This window comes from Eptesicus fuscus, chromosome 8 (assembly GCF_027574615.1).
Source record: "Eptesicus fuscus isolate TK198812 chromosome 8, DD_ASM_mEF_20220401, whole genome shotgun sequence".
Lineage (NCBI taxonomy): Eukaryota > Metazoa > Chordata > Mammalia > Chiroptera > Vespertilionidae > Eptesicus > Eptesicus fuscus.
In genome coordinates, this window is record NC_072480.1 from 85,362,126 (window position 1) to 85,378,330 (window position 16,205).

At 38.9% G+C, this 16,205-nt stretch overlaps 1 long non-coding RNA gene across 2 annotated transcripts in view; it reads left to right on the forward strand.

Annotated features, from left to right (window-relative positions):
• Window positions 1-16,205, forward strand: part of LOC114233274 (uncharacterized) — a 99,320-nt gene that overhangs the window by 39,561 nt on the left and 43,554 nt on the right. The window contains exon 1 of one of the 2 annotated variants that reach the window (XR_008556845.1): window positions 4,312-4,453. The exons of the other annotated variant lie outside the window; for it this stretch is intronic. This is a non-coding gene — a long non-coding RNA (uncharacterized LOC114233274). Of the gene's footprint in view, window positions 1-4,311; window positions 4,454-16,205 lie in introns of those variants that run through there. 2 annotated transcript variants of the gene reach the window in all.

Consider the following 16,205-nt stretch of genomic DNA (forward strand, 5'->3'; position numbering starts at 1 on the left):
ATTTGATAATCCAGTCGAGATGCTACATAGGCAGCTGGATTTACGAGTATAGATTTCAAATGAAAGCTTGAGTGAAAGTATGAATTTGGTCTAAAATTTTGGTGTATGGTTAATTTTTTGGTATAAATTCTAAATATCTAATGTCTGTGGTACTTAAAGTCATACTGCTAGGGAATATCACTAAAGGAGTAAATATAGGTATAGAACAAAAGATTGAGCCTTGGTCACACTAAAGTTAAGAGGTCAGGGATAAGAAGCGACAGCTAAAAAGAAAAAAGGCAACCGCGTGGTGTTCTAACCTGTAACATGGAAGAGACAGTGAATAAATGAATGAAGCCAATAAAAAGTAAGGGGGAGACTGAAATTGACCACTGGATGTAGCAATGTAAATCTCATTGGTGACCTTCATAAAAGCTAAGAATAACAAGAATACAGTTGGTGACAACAGACGTGGGACACTTGTATAATTTCTATGCAAATACGTACAAACATTGGAGTGAAAGTTGATGGGAGGATGGAATCAAAATAAGGGTTTTGTGTTTTAAGATAAGAGAAATAATGATGTTTGTGTGTCATGCTGATGGAAACAGTCCAGTACAGAGGAAAAGTAATGCTGCAGTAGAGAGGAGAACATTCCTGAAGAAATGCCCTTGGGTGAACAAGAGCAGGAGGGATGTGGTGCTCTGGATGGATTGGTTTTGAATGGGAGCATAGATATTCCACCTGTAGTTACAGGTGGGAAGACAAAGTAGAGGCAGATGGGATACGTAGCTGGATGTGATAATGTGAGTTTTTTGAATGCTTTTGTTTTCTCAGTGTGGTGAGAAGCAAGGTCATCAGTGAAAATGACAAGGACAGGAGAGGAATTTGTGAAGGTTTGAAGAAATGAGAGGGTGGGAAATAGTTGCTTATGCCCTTAATACTCAAAGCAAGGCCCTTGGACCAGCAGCATTGGCATTGCCAGGAAGGTCTTTGAATGCAACACCTCAGGCCCCAGAACTCCTGGACCAAAGACTGCATTTTAACAAGGTTCCCAGATGTTTCATATGCACATGAAAGTTTGAGACACTCTGATCCTGGTAGTACATCATAGTGGAAAGAGCATAAAGGTCATGAACTTTTGAGCCAGATAATTTGAAATCCAAAATCTCTGCCACTAAGAAATCATGTAATTTTCAGAATATTATTTAACCTCTGTGTACAAGGTTCCTCAGCAGTTAGACTGGGAACAAATATTAAATTAGCATAGCATAAATAAGGGTGGTGATGGTAGTAATTGTGGAAACAATAGGTGACAAGGTCTTTGCAGAAAACAGAATTCACTCAGACCCAGCCGGCGTGGCTCAGTGCTTGAGCGTCAACCTATAAACCAGGAGGTCATGGTTTGATTCCCAGTCAGGGCACATATCTGGGTTGCAGGTTAGATCCCCAGTGTGGGGCATGCAGGAGGCAGGAGGCAGCTGATTAATGATTATCTCTCATCACTGATGTTTCTATCTTTCTCTCTCTCTCGCTTCCTCTCAGAAATCAATACTAATATATATTTTTTTAAAAAGAGAAGATTTTATGTATTGTTTTCAAAGCTGGCTTCATTATCTGCAGAGCTCTTAAACAAGATGAGTGTCCAGGCACCACCCCAGGCCTGATACATCAATCTTTAGGGGTTAGGGACCCAGGCATTGGTAGTTTTTAAAAGCTCCCTTGGTGATAATAATAAAATTACAAGAAGAGTTGAGAACCACTGATTTGAGCAAATTGATTTTAATGAAGGGACTAGTTAAGAGATTTGGGCAGAGTTAAGGAAACAAATATGGGATTTTGAAGCACATAGGGACTAGTAACAGAGGGAAGGCATTATCCTTCCTGGGTTGGGGGACAGAGGGAGCAGACAAGGTCACTGTAGCAGCAGAGAAAGGGTCAACGAGTGGAGTTTGGTAATGGAGGGACTGGGTTACTGTAGGAGAACTAAGCAGAAGGTCGCAGGAAGAAAATTTCCTGTCATCTCTCTCTTCCTACCTTTTGGTTCCCTGATGCTTCCTTCCTTCATTTGGCTGGCCCCAAGCCAAAGCTGGCTGGAAAGGGAACCTGGGTGATGTAGTTCTTTACAGAAGGAGGTCCCATTTTCTGGGAAGGGAGCTGGAGGGGAAAAAAAAGATGAGAGAATGAATAGTGAAAAGAGGGAGGTTGCTGAGGGGTCAGATGGAGAATAATCAGCATGCACTTAGAATGGGCCAGGCTCTCTTCCAAGTGCTTTACATGTATTAACATTTTAGTAAATGGCTTCATTCTTTTTCATTAAAATCCAGTACTTTTTTATTGAACAAGGATATGTGCCAGGTCAATTAATTATTGGAGACAGTTAAATATTTCAAAGTTTTCAGATACACCACCACCAGAGGAGGGCTTCACATTGTTCTTCAGTAGTAAGGCCAGGGCCCGAGCTCAGCTTGCACGTCCTCCAGGCCACCTGTGCACACCTAGTGGATTCTGGATAATCGCCTGGCCGTAGGAATACAATCTGGGTGGTGAAACTACTTGTCTTTGTCCTAATAAGTCAGCTTGCTATTTTGTTTTAGGAAATCATGATAACAGAAGGCACAGTGGGCCCCAAGTTGCAGATCCTGCCAGAGTACTAAGACCCATTACATGAGCTACATGAAGAAATCTACGAGACAGATAGATTTGTAAGTTCTTATGTTCTCCCCTGTAAGCTATGTTTTAATATAATTAATAATAGGAGGTATGAATAAACATAAGCTATGTTTTAATATAATTAATAATAGGAGTTATGAAAAAAGGCACAACTGGCCGGAAAGGGACAGATAAAGAATCCCACCCAGTAAGGATAGAGCACAAAAGATAATTTGGGTCACATTTTAGAGTTATTGCTTAAAAATTAACCAATGACATTTTAAAAGATTTCCTACTCAGAAGGGGGCATTTTACTTATTTTGACCCTGAGCGGAGCTGAAATCAAAGCTTTCTGGATTCTTGGTTGAATCTGCTGGGCCATAGTAGATAGGAGAAATAGCAACACTAGAACAGGGACTATGTTGGGCCAGGCTCATCTGTGGCACCAGCCAGTCTCCTCTGCAGTGATCCTGATCCATATATAGATCAAAAAGATGTACCAGGAAAAGTGAGGACAGGGACAGGGCGCTTGGCCTGGGGGCCGAGCTGAGCCATTGATCAGAGAGAGCACAAGTACATTTTATAGAGGACATTTTTCCAGGTCCTGCTCACCAGCATTTTGCTTCCTCTGCCTCCATCTATCACTCTCTCACCATGGGTTATCAACCTGTTGTCTTTACATTTTGTTGTAAAGCATTGCTTTTGGAGAATGTGCTCTGAGGGAGAGATGATGCTTCTTTACAATAACCTGCTTTGTGTATCTGTTTGTCCAACATAGGATCCCAGATGCCTAATGAGAATTTCATCCCAAGACTTAGTTTTCAGATCAAATTGAGCACATCCACTTAAAGGCTTTACTTGGCATTTGATTTTGTTAGTGGTTTCTAGAGAAAAAGGAACGTCTTCTAGACTCAATGACATTCTTTCCTGATACATTCTTTCCTGTGACAAGTCTCTAGGAGAGAGAAATTGTTCTCAGAGCCCACTCTCCCCCAAACGGCTTCGACTGCTTTCCCACCCTGATACTGTGCTGGAGAGTCTGTGAAGACTGTGTCTCAGCACTGGTGATCTTTATTTAACGTGCACCTCAACTCCAACTGACACTTCCTAATGACTTTATTGCTGCTGTGGAGTTAAAGCTCCCTTTCTCAATAAGCATAAACTTGAGTGTCAAAAATGAAACATAGTCAGTCAGTCCTGTTGCTTAAATGGCCTGTATCGATTCTCTGGCGGTCTAACTGCTGTAGTCTGGTGCCAGTCCTTTAATTTGTGCCCTGAAGTGTACAGTCACACTTGATTTAGATGTCAGACTAAGGCAGCACATCAGTTTGAGAGAGCAGCTGAAGCATTCTAGAGAGTTGGTCTGGATATCTGCGCCTTGCATTGTAAAAAAATCATTGCTCTCACATAAACAAGGGCTAAATAATATTATCCCCATAGACTTTTTCTGAGTGTGCTTTATCAAAGGAAATGTCCTCAGAGTCAAAGCTTTCTCTGTTTTGTGCTTTATCTGTACAGCAAATTCCATTTAGAGAAATTTAATGCCAAAGCTGTAAGATCTACATTCCTAGAGAATGACTATTTGGGGCATTGTCTTTGACTATGTAGCAAACACATCCTCAGAATGTTTGTGTGAAACTCTTTTGAGGGCTAAGTTGTACTCACTGGTCCTAGGAGTCAAAAGGACACAGACACGTGAAAGATGCTGACCATCGCATCTACAAAACACCACGTGTTCATCGCTATGTTCTCTGCCTCAGAGAAGCCACCTACCATTTCTAGTGGAGTCAAAAGGTGGTGTTGGAGAACTAGCAGCATTGAGGTCAGTCAAATGTCTACTTAATGCTGGCAAAACACAAGAAAAGCGAATTGTCTCCTTCAAACTTAGAGTGAAAAATTCAAATACTTAGAATTATACTCTAGACGTTATACACTTTTAAGAGCTAGAAGAGTCTTAACGATCAACTACTCTTTACAACAAAAGTGACAAAAATTCAAAAAGAGTGAGGTGACTTGGCTCAGTTCTGCTCCCATGCCAATTTCAAGATCTTGCCAAGAGGTATGGAGAGGCCTAGAATTCAAGCCCTATTTTCCAACACTTTTTTTCTGGTATGTCAACTTTTTTCTAGAATGGCCTGGATTTACTTTAATCTTGTAATTTCCAGGGAAAGAGTTTTCACTTTCTTTATGTTGAAGTTTGATATTGTTACAGGGACCACCTTGATGTTCTAAAAAATGTTGGTAGCAAATAGTTCTTCAGATCTCCTGTCCTTAGAAAGCACCCTTTCTCAAGTTTCTCAGTCTATGGGTCTCCTTCAATTTTCTTGAGGCATAAAGTATTTTGATAAGTGTCAATTACTCTAAAGCAGTGGTCGGCAAACTCAACAGAGCCAAATACCAACATTACAACAATTGAAATTTCTTTTGAGAGCCAGATTTTTTAAACTTAAACTATATAGGTAGGTACATTGTTATTAACTTAATTAGGGTACGTGGTATTTTGTGGGAGAGCCACACTCAAGGGGCCAAAGAGCCACATGTGGCTCGCGAGCCGCAGTTTGCCGACCACTGCTCTAAAGTATTTGATCATATACAGTGTCATACAAATGAGTAGTGTTAGCTTTATCCTTGCTGTTTATCCAGAAAACATGTAACCAGAAACCCAAACTCTGCTACAACTGTTCCTGTGATCAACTTTTGAGGCTGTTTCAAAATTGAATAACGAGTCTTAAAGTGGGGTTTCTTTGGTCAAAGTAATGGCTAATCAATTTACATAATAGGTGCCAGAAATGAGTTTTCCATGATGAGATGGATGACTTTCAAGATTTATGGATAGGATACAATATTTTAGAGATTCTCCACTTTTACAGGAGAAGGGTATAGGAATCTAGAATATTCTTCAAATTTATTCTTACTAATGGCACCTGAGGCTGCATTCCTACATCAGTCTGTGTCCAGCTAAGAGTCCAGAGGGTTGTGCCCCCCAATATGTCAGCTGTAAGCTTGACTGCACCTTGCTTCAGAAATCTTTCATCAGCCTCATGTAAATATTTTATTCAGAGTGTGGCTAGGACAGCTAAAAGAAGAGAGGCTATCTAAGGTGACCAAAGGTCTTGATGTACTTATGATGAGAGGTTTCCTGGACCAGGGACTTGGATGCTGAAATTGGAACAGTTCTTGGTCACCATACTTACTATGCTGTCCATGAATTGTTATGTGCTTGTTTGCTAATAAATGATGATCTGTGTGTCAGAATTTGGTCTGACACTTGTTTTAATTTTACGAATTATCTGCTAAGAAGTTTGTTGTGGAAAAATCATATAGTGCTCACCTATTCCTAACCATTAGTCCTAACTCATGAGTCATGGACTTAGCAAATATCTGGCATTTCAGGATAGGTAATCACTATCTATTTTTGAAAAACCTAATGGCTTTGTGGCCAAATTAACTTAAGTGCCTATACAACACATGGAACAGGGTAGGAAACACGTGTGTTTTTTTCATGGTTTACTGGTCTGATTCTTTGTGTACCTGTGTAGTTATACAAATATAAATCTAAACACTCAAATAAACAAAAACAAATACCCCCCCCAATCACACCATAAACAAAAAATATAAGCAGATGATGCACAAATACCAACCATGAATTATCTTATGATTTTGTGGGTACAGCCATCAAAACCTTAACTCTTTCATTTATTTTATTAAAAATTTGCAAAGGGAGAAAAACTTTAAAAATTCCTCCAAGCAAAGTTTTGAGAGTTGTTCAAAATGACTTAAAACAAAGAATAGCAATAATTATATCTTGATTTCTTATAACACAAAGAATCTCCCTCTTATATTTAATGTAATGAAAAGATATGATTTGCCTTGTCTCTTTTCTTAAAACAGTGATTACTTGTTTGATTTCTGTAACTTGCACAGGAATTATGGAAAAAGGCAAAAACAGGCACTAAAATAAGTGAGCCAATTTTGAAAAAAGACTGCCTCTTCTTAGGTTTCATTGGCTGAACCTGGGAGAGCTTGTCACTTTACACCCTGGACAATTTATGACCCAATGATGCAACCTCACTTACTAGCAACCTAACCGAGTGCCTACATTCAAATCCAACATGGTCTGACATGACCACTTTGGAGGGATTGAAGGTTTATCTAGAGGTCTAGAAGATTCATTTTTTTTTAATGTGTATTTTTTTTTTTTTTTGCCTGGATCTTTTACTAGTACAATATGGAGCATGAAACACTTAGGCCCACTGAAGGTGCAGAAATTTTGCTTCAACTCATTGCTATTAAAATTGTTACAAGGAGCTATCATGTTAGAGGTTTCATATATACTGAAAGGCATAACAGCTGCAGCCACTCGACTTGTAAATTAAAATCCTAGCTGTGAATTTCAACAAATTAGATGAATTTAGCTAATTGTCTCTGCAGTTCATTACTCATGAGTTATGGACTTAGCAAATATCTGGCATTTTCGGATTCAAGGTGATCTTTTAACAGGTACCCGCTGGGGCCAGACTATTTTTTTCAGACTGTTTTGCTGAGCAGGTCATGACACGTTCTGGATGGCCTTCCATTTAATCATGGGACTCTTTGTCCAGTTACATTCTGAATAGCAAAGGTAGTGCTCGAGTCACTAATTCCATTTTTTTCTTTTTTAGGATTGTGAGATATATATCCCACACCAGCATTCTTAACCTCGCCACAAGATCATAATCTGAATGAAATATGCACATTATCATCTCATTTCTTTAATTCATTTATGTTGTTGAGAATAAAGGAAGAAAGGGGTTTGTGAGTTTAAGATTAAGCTTCTTAGGGTTTACTGTCTCAGGTAAAGCAAGTGGGACAAGAAGTGAAATCATAAATTATCAGTCACTGATTAAGTTGGAAAGTTCATTTCAAGATGGAGGCATTCGGAGCTATTGAAGGTTTCTTACCCGTAGAACAGGAGTTTGGCTGTACTTTTAGGATGAGGTTTCAATGGCAAATCAGGGAAATAACCTTGGCGTCTGTGGGACTATCAGGTGGAGATTTGAGTGACATACACACACTAGGTGAGAGAAAAATGGCTCTCTGTTTCCCTACCTCCCCAGCTCCCAGCAACAAGATGGAGCTAGGACTATCCGTTGCACAGCATGCTACCTCCTCTTTCATATACTGTCTTCATGAGGTGTATTTTCTCCTTATCAGCCACCAGGGATATTCACTTCAACCCGATTTCACTGGGGTTTAAATATGGGGCGAGTCATATCACTCAATTGATTTGCTTGGAGCTCCTTAATCCAGATATGACCCTGTTGGACTTCAGATTTTGTGAGAATAAAATGAGCCAGCCAGCACACATTTCCAGAAAGATTACTTTGTTCTTGATGTTTGCAAGTTACTAACACATATCAGGCAGACAATGAATCGCCCACCAACCAAAGAACTGCTTCTAATTAACTGGGCCAATCAACTCTGGAGGGCTTAGCTAAATTGAGAACTACATGGAAATATATCACCAAGTAGAAGTTCTGAGGCCTATAATAATGCTCAAATATCGTTTTGAATGAGTGGAACTGAAAAATTCAGGGGTTTCTCTCACGTCAAGAATCAATTCTTTCTTTTTTTATTTTAGCTTGGCAAGGAGTGCTTTCTTGGGGACGACATGCAAAATATTAACAGCTCATCAATTATAATGAACTCAACCACACATCAGCAAAGCCACCTGCTTTAACACCCAGAGTGCTGCACAGCATGATGGCCTGTAAATCAGCCCTGTCACCTCTGCGGTGACCTCACCGGGCTTGGGATGCAGAAAACCTGACTCAATTTTCATTCCATGGTCTGACTCATTCTAACATGTTTATTTTCCCATACTTGAAGTAGAGAACACAGTGTCCCATCTCCATTCTAGAGACCAAGTGGGGCCAGCTGCTACATTAGATGTCCCATGAGTTGAGCTTTTATCTGTAAACTGCTATAGATAGTCTAGGCTCTCTTAGACAGCCTGCCATAGAAGGGGTTACCACATTTTTTTCCAGAGGCCACTCCGTCTATTTTCAAGTTCTCCAAAAGATGGGTATTGTGATATGCTGTTTCTTCAGAGTTTGAGGAATATGAAATATGTGGCATAAGCCTCAGTCGCTTCTGAGCCCTGTATCAGCTCCAAATATAAAAGCCTTCTTTCTCAGTGACTGTCTTTCTCTGGTGGCACCGAGGATAAAGTCCTGCACTGGCTGTACTAGAACATAAACTGCATCTTCCAAGCTGTTGATGCTTTTTCTCCACAGAAGAGACATGTCCCAGGGAAAGTAGGCATCAATTCATCTCAAGCTCCATCCTTTAATTTTTAAAAAATTCCATTCATTGGCATTATGTGATACTCTTACTCTGCTCTGTGTTTGGATTTTTTTCTTTAAGCATATTAGAAGTGGAAGCTGGGTATCCCCAGACTCATTATTAAATAAGGTGTTTTTGTTGTTGTTGTTGTTAATCCTTACCTGAGGAAATTTTTTTTCATTGATTTTTAGAGAGAGTGGAAGGGAGTGAAGGAGAGAAAGAAAGAAACTTCAATATGAGATACATCAGTTGGTTGCCTGATTGCCTCCCACACTTGGGTACATGCCCTTGACCTGGAATCTAACCCATGACCCTTCGGTGATTAGACTAACACTCTATCTACTGAGCCACACCAGCCGAGGCAAAATTGTGTGTGTGTTTTTTAACTTTTCAAGGAAGTCTCTACATAAGATTAGTTTATGTATCTAACTCTCCTATTGTAATTTTTAAAAGTTCTACTTTAAAAACTTCAATTTTTTATAAAGTGTTTAAGAAAAGGTTTGTTATTTATTTTTTGATATAACTGAAACATAAGTTTCTCTGAACTTCATGGCCCAACCAAGCAATAGTACAACCAGAATAAAGCAGAAGTAAAAAAATTCTTCATTTCTGAATTCTATGCTCTTAGGTTAAACGTGACTCTCCTAGTATCAGGGAAGAACATTGATAAGCATTAAGGAATTAGTGAATTGGCAGGCAATGCCACAGAGGCCCATGGAATGGTGACTAAATGGAGCAAGAAGAGAAAAATCTCTTTTTAAGTGTCCTTGATAAGTTTGCTCTGGAATCCTGAATTCAAGCTTGGGCACATTGGTGCCAGAACAAAATAGATTAACTCAAGGAAGTTAAAAGAACAGGAACTTATATGATTAGAAAGTGGGAGAGTGATTTATGGGCAAAGACCCACAGAACAAAATACTGTCCCTATTACTCAAACAGGAGGCCAGTCTTGGAAGTGACAGCTCAGTAATTGAAGAATGCAAGAGGGAGAAGAATCTTTTCAGGGGGTAGGAAAAAAGGTTAAGTAGGGGCAATGAAATGGAATAAAATGCCCTTGTTTATGTATTTAAAAGACCCTCAGAGACAACCTTCTGAATTCCAAATTAGCTGAGTCATCACAGTGGTCCCTTAAACTTGAAAAGATCAAAATGCCTTGCCATAAACCCTTGAAATGATTGTGTTTGCAGCTCAGAAAGGAAAAAGTAGAGAATAAAAATTCTAGTTAGATGTCAGGAGAAATCTTTCCACGTCCAGATGGTGAGAAATATTAGATCATGAAGGAGGTCTCTGGGGGAATTGACAATCACTGTGAAGCTCTTAAAAATCAGACTCCCTAGAGCCACAGAAAATGCAGCAGGGAGAGAAGGCGTCTATTAACAAAGAGATGAAAACAGACACAATAATATCCATCATCTCTCCTCTCCTCCAAACCTCTAGTCCTTTCTGTTCCTGTTAGTGGCACCAACATTTCCCCAGACACCAGGTCCTTTGCTCCTTTCTCACAGGTCAGCAGTTGCCAGCTCCAGTTTCACATCGTGCATTTTATGTCATTTTCCTCTTTCCCATTTTGACCTTCTGCAGATCACCCATTACCTCTCAGAGACAACCCATGGGAATTCTGAATTCTGCCTCTGTCCCCAGTATCTCACCTTCCTACCCATTTTTCATATCAATATCAGATTTATTCTCCTAAAGCCCAATTTTTATTATGTCACACCCTTATTTAAAAAAATGTTGTTAATAGAAGCATTCCAGCTAATAAATCATGAAGGTATGATAGAGCATTACCACTTTGCAATTCTTAATGAAATAATGTATGTAGGCATTGATCATCGACCTAAAATAATTAGATTAATAGCTGAAATGAAGCTTAATAATGAAAGTTTCAGGCTGACAACATCTGAACCCACTGGTCAATTTTAGAACCAAATATATATAGAGAGACAAACAGTACACCCTGATGGGAGTACACAATTTAATTTATGAAAAATTCTTACCAATAAGTGAAAATTAAATCTAATTAAATATCTAGCTCTAACTACTAGTTTACAAAAAACACCGGGGGGGTGGGCAGAGAACTATGTTAAACAAAATGCTTGAAGTACAAATTGGATGGATGATACAGCTCTTTTCACTGTTATATGAGAAACAACATAGAGTCTAATTCATTAGTAGTTTGTCTATCTGTGAGCTCAAATCAATTAATAATATTGTGTCCACTGAGGAAAAGAAAACTTCTTTGAGATCTGGACAATGAATTTTTATGTTTCTGTGTTTACTTTGAACTGTGGCTGAAACTGTAAGTTCTCTTTTATGTGTAAGTCTATAATTCAGGAAGGCCTTTAATTCTTGTTCTTGAATATCAAATGTTTTCCTGCCTCCAAAGAGTTTAACGAATTAAATTATAATGAATTAAAGGAGCTTTGCTCAATATTGATTCATAGAGATAATATTTCCAAAATACAAAGAAAATTAGAAAATTGAACTTGTAAAATTTAAAATGTATTGGACTTTTAAGAAACACAAATTTATAGGTACAATCGTCTTAAGAATAGTTGATATAGCCGAAACCGGTTTGGCTCGGTGGATAGAGCGTCAGCCTGCGGACTGAAAGGTCCCAGGTTCGATTCCGGTCAAGGGCATGTGCCTTGGTTGCGGGCACATCTCCAGTGGGAGGTGTGCAGAAGGCAGCTGATTTATGTTTCTCTCTCATCAATGTTTCTAACTCTCTATCCCTCTCTCTTCCTCTCTGTAAAAAATCAATAAAAATATATTTAAAAAAAAAAAGAATAGTTGATATAAGAACACAAATTCATGCAATTAAGGTAAATCTTTAGTTTAATATGCAGATTTAAGAGAGAAAAAAATCAGCTGTGTTTCCCCCAAAATTTAATCAGCATGGAATACAAGAGTGCATTTTGTATACAAGAGTACATACAAGATTAAAGTTTGTTTTCTCATAAGGAAAGTAATTAATCTAAACTTTATAAATGTTTTATATTGGATTATCTATCAAGAAAAAAAATAATGATACTCCTACATAGTACTTAAGACTTTGAAAATATTCATTTGTGTTCGATTAATTTGAGCCTTAGTTCTAAAATGGTTTTTATATCATCAGTAATAATATTTTATAATATATCAGTTTGAGCATAATCCAAGACCCTACGTAATTTAAAAGCTTGGACTAAAATTAAATTGAGTTAATTAATGACTAATCACTGGACACCTAGATAATTAGATGATTAAGCATAATTTTAAGTGTGCATACCCTTGATTCTATGTTTACATGGTGTGGGATATCTATGTTTCTGGGTCCATTAACAAACATGCCTAGTTTTTTTACTGTAAGAATGTGTAGAAGGGAAGTGGCTGTAGAAAGTTGTGTTATATGGTATGCATGAACTTTGCTAACCTACTAAAATGCTTATATATGATATTCTTACTTATTTACCTCCCAGTTTTCTCTGTGACTAAAAGTTAGCTATTTTGATAAATCTATCCTGAGGACAATGGTGGCATAGAAGTTTGACTATGGAGGCAAAGTAATGCACTGTGTTTTTGTTTATCAAGATAAAAAGAGTTTTGTCTTAAAGAATCTGATTGTTCCAGAATTTAAAACCTGAAAAAGATAGGAAAGATAAACCATGCATAGATACAAAAAGGTGTAGAAGGTTTACAGAAAAAAATACCTTTATTTCCCTTGGTTTATAATACATGAATCTAAAATGAAGCAATAATATGTGCTGAGATTTCTTTATAGTTGCTTCAGTTTTAATGGATTTATCCATAAGAAAAATTTCCTTACTGCCAAATATTATCTTTGTGAAAAACTAGAATTTGATTTTCTATTAAGATGATTAATTAGTTTTAGAGCTCTTAACAAGAGATTATTCTTTGCTGTCTACATGATCTGCCTAGAAAGCATAGATTCCATATCTTACTGTGTAGTCTACTTTCAACATATTTTGATAAAAATTATTAGAAGATAAGCTTTATCTAAATTTTTTACTCTTGTCTAGCTTTCATATTTGAATATCTTTGAGTAGGAAACAATACTCATTAAATAGAAAAGAAGAAATAAAAACAAGATAAAATGATCACTTAGAAAACATAAGGCCAAAAAAGCAACAGAAGTAAGGAGCCATTTTTTCTCTCTCCTATTTAGGTATGAAGCTACAATTATTAGATTTGAACAAGACAAATTGTAAAGAAAAATAATTATTGCATATGAAGAGAATCTACTTACATTTTGAAAGAGAATTTAAAAACAATAATAGACAATAATACTATTTAGTCCTTTATTTCTTAGTCAGTATGTATGTCAATTTTACTTTTTCCCTCAAATATTTATCCATACCATACTATGTCATGGAGAGTAAAGAGATGACCCTTCCCAATGTTCTTAAGCTGTACTGCATTTTCCTGCTGCAAGTTGAAAGCAAATTTATTTATAGATAAAGAAAAATAAATGAAAAAAAAATTTTCATCATGATTAAGTAAAAGTTATAACAAATTTCCAAAACAAACCCACCAGACTAATGGAGTATGGTATGTCAATGTCATGGCTGCTACTAGAAACATTTGTTCTGATAAATGCAAGCTTTCCACAATAATTTATTACACATTTGCCATACTAGGACCATGAAATGATACATAAAGGACAAATCAGGTTTCTTTGAGAGCTGAAGAGATCTCGAAGATCCTCCACAACCACTCATTCTATAGAAAAGAAAAATGAGACAGAAAAAGTGGGTGACTTATCTAAGGCAACATAGTTAGTTTTCAATAAACTCCAGGGCACAATTCATTTTATCTAGTCAAATATGGAAATGAAGGCTATGCAAGTTTTGCAGACTGTTTAGTCCAAAAACTCATTTTTTTTTCTCTTGGGGAATTAGAAAGATACAACTTGATATAACAATTATCTCTACTCTTATTATTCAGAATTAGCAACTGTCAACATTTTTTTCTTAGTCTATATTTCTTTTATATACTTAAATTTAATGAAACAAATATAATTTGTGTTTTGTCTATATTTCATTAATACTTTTTAAATTTTACTGAAACAAATATCATCTCAAGTACTACCTTCTTCCCTTTCCCCTATGAGTAAACAGTAGGCTGGGTCTGAGATGTAAAACTCTATAGCAGTGTCCACTAGAAATACAGTGTGAGCCACATATGTAAGCTTTAAATGTCTAATAGCCACACTTTAAAAAGTAAAACAAAACTGGTTGATTTAATTTTAATAATACTAGAGGCATGTGTACAAAATTTGTGCACTGGAGGGGGGGTGTCCATCAGCCCAGCCTGCACCCTCTCCAATCTGGGGCCCCTCGGGGGATGTCTGACTGCCTCAGGGATCAGGCCTAAACCGGCAGTCAGACATCCCTCTCACAATCCGGGACTGCTGGCTCCTAACTGCTCGCCTGCCTGCCTGCCTGCCTGCCTGATTGCCCCTAATCGCTCCCCTGCCATCCTGATTAACACCTAACTTCTCCCCTGCTGGCCAAATCACCCCCAATTGCCCTCCCCTGCTGGCCCACTCACCCCCAATTGCCCACCCCTGCTGGCCTGATCTTACCTCCAACTGCCCTCCCCTGCCAGCCTGATCTCACCTCCAATTGCTCTCCCCTGCTGGCTTGATCTCACCCCCAACTGTCCTCCCCTGCTGGCCTGATGGCCCCCAACTGCCCTCCCCTGCCCGCCTGATCTCACCCCCAACTGCCCTCCTCTGCCGGCCAATTTGGTGCTGATTGGTCGGTTTCTATGCCAGTCAGTGTCAAAAGCTCCGCCTCCTAGGCAGCCATTGGTTCCTCACAGTTGACTCAGATTTGGTTCTGATTGGTCAGTTTCTATGCCAGTCAGCGTTTCTGGGCCTATCAATGGGGCCTGATCAGAAAGGCAGGGCTGATCAGCAGCCCCAATGGAGGCCTAGAGAGAAATGGAGGCACGGCTGCTGACCAGGCCCAGAGCTAAAGAGAGAGGCATGTGCTGATCAACAGCTGCCACAGGGGCTACAGATCAGATCCTGCTTCTTTCTTCAGGCCTCTCTCTGGGTCTGATTCGCAGCCCCCTCAGCAGTCAATGCTGGGTCACCGTGCCTGCAGCCATAGCAGTCAGTGCTGGGTCACCATGGCAACCCAGTGCTGACTGCAGGACTAACTTAGGGTTGGTCAAGCTTGCAGGTCATTGCAGATGTGACGGACCCAGGGTTTTTATATATTAGGATATTTTAAATTATGAAATATATATAAAATATAATTTCAACAAGTAATCAACATCAAAACAGTGTTAATGGTATATTTTTACTTCCTATCTTAATACCAACTCTTTAAAATCAGCGTGTAGTTCATACTTATGGCATATCTCAACTTGGATTAACTGCTTTCCAAGTACTCAATAGCCATGTGTGGCTCGAGACTAGCATATATATGTATTTATATACATATATGCATTCAGTATATATAGTATTATTTCTGTATTATGAGTTTACATTTATATAGTGATGCACTGCTTGTATCATTCTCTACTTTTCTTTCTTTAACATTATAAATTTAAGATCTATTTGTGATGATGTATGTAAGTCAAATTAATGTATTTAAACTGCCCTGTTATATCCCATTGTGTGAATAGAAAGCATTTTATTTATTCATTTCCCACTGACATACATTTCCAGTCTTTTGCTTTTTATGGACAAACTAGGAGCCCATTGCACGAAGTTTCGTGCAATAGACTTTTCCTTCACCTGGCTGCTGGCACCAGTTATCCGCCAGCAGCAGTTTTCCTCTGGCCACCCGCCTATCAGAGTGCCTCCTGCCAGCACGATCTGCCACCCCGAGAGGAACTCCGATAGGGAGGCGCTCCGATCGGGCGGGTGGCCAGAGGAAAACTGCTGCTGGCGGAAAACTGGTGCCAGCAGCCACGCAATGGGCCACCCCGAGTACCGCCACCAGCGTCTTCCGCAGTTCCGGCCTAAGCAGCGCCCGCTCGCGAGTCCCCGCCCCCTGCTCCTACCACCAGCCAATCGGCCACCCTGAGTCCCGCCCCCCGCGCCTCCAGCCGGCCCAATCGTGGGCGTAGCAGAGTGATGGTAATTTGCATATTACCATTTTATTAGGTATGATATGCAATGAACATCATTGTACCTGTCTACAACCCCTTAATTTTTCTGAGTAGAAGAGAGTTTCTGAGATAAATTAAATAACTTCCCCCAATGTCACAAAGGTATATGCCATATTACTGCT